Source organism: Branchiostoma belcheri, unplaced genomic scaffold, assembly GCF_001625305.1.
Source record: "Branchiostoma belcheri isolate BF01 breed outbred unplaced genomic scaffold, Haploidv18h27 scaffold4, whole genome shotgun sequence".
In the NCBI taxonomy this organism is placed as follows: domain Eukaryota; kingdom Metazoa; phylum Chordata; class Leptocardii; order Amphioxiformes; family Branchiostomatidae; genus Branchiostoma; species Branchiostoma belcheri.
This window is the reverse complement of record NW_017804020.1, coordinates 4,300,709-4,301,335: the sequence shown is the minus strand read 5'-3', so window position 1 is coordinate 4,301,335 and position 627 is coordinate 4,300,709. Positions and strand designations below refer to the sequence as shown.

Below are 627 nucleotides of genomic sequence, written 5' to 3'. Positions count from 1 at the left end.
CTGCTGACTAAAGCTAAACTTTGGGGGTAATTAACAAGAAAACAAGCTTGGCCTGCTTCCTTTTTTTTAGCAACAAAATATGTACATACCATCTCAATGATATCCCTCTGAAATCGTATAAAAGCTGGGAGACAGTCAAACCATTTGTTCTGGGTAACCAGGCCGAGACAACCCACATGTGGAACTTGTTCAACTTTTGACCTCTGCGGCTTTCCCAAGGCCAAGGTTGATTCCACTTCAGGAAACCATGTATCCCATGACCCTGTTGACCTTGAAAATTGCTCACAACAGCAGAAAAACCTACATTCTAATTCAGATGAGACAAAAATTGAAGTTGGGCTGTACATGTGTCATATCCAAGGTTGATCATTACGAATGAAGATTTAAATTCGCCAAAAAAAGTTACTCAAGCAACTGGATATGATTTTGAAAAGCGTCAGACGTTTCAGCTAGTATCCACTAGCTTTCGTCAGTGACTGAGTAGACCAGAGGGGAAAGCAGGTTTTTATACACAACCTGTTCATTGATATGCAAATAAGGTGAAGACAAATTTTTGGAAGTCGAAAAAGGAACAAAAGTCAGACAAGTCAAGACAAGATGATGCAAATTAGTCTGAAAGCTCCTGTT

At 39.7% G+C, this 627-nt stretch overlaps 1 protein-coding gene across 4 annotated transcripts in view; it reads right to left on the bottom strand.

Moving 5' to 3' along the window:
* LOC109477152 (FYVE, RhoGEF and PH domain-containing protein 4-like) overlaps positions 1-627 on the bottom strand; it is a 47,340-nt gene that overhangs the window by 21,698 nt on the left and 25,015 nt on the right. The gene's annotated exons all lie outside the window — the stretch shown is intronic.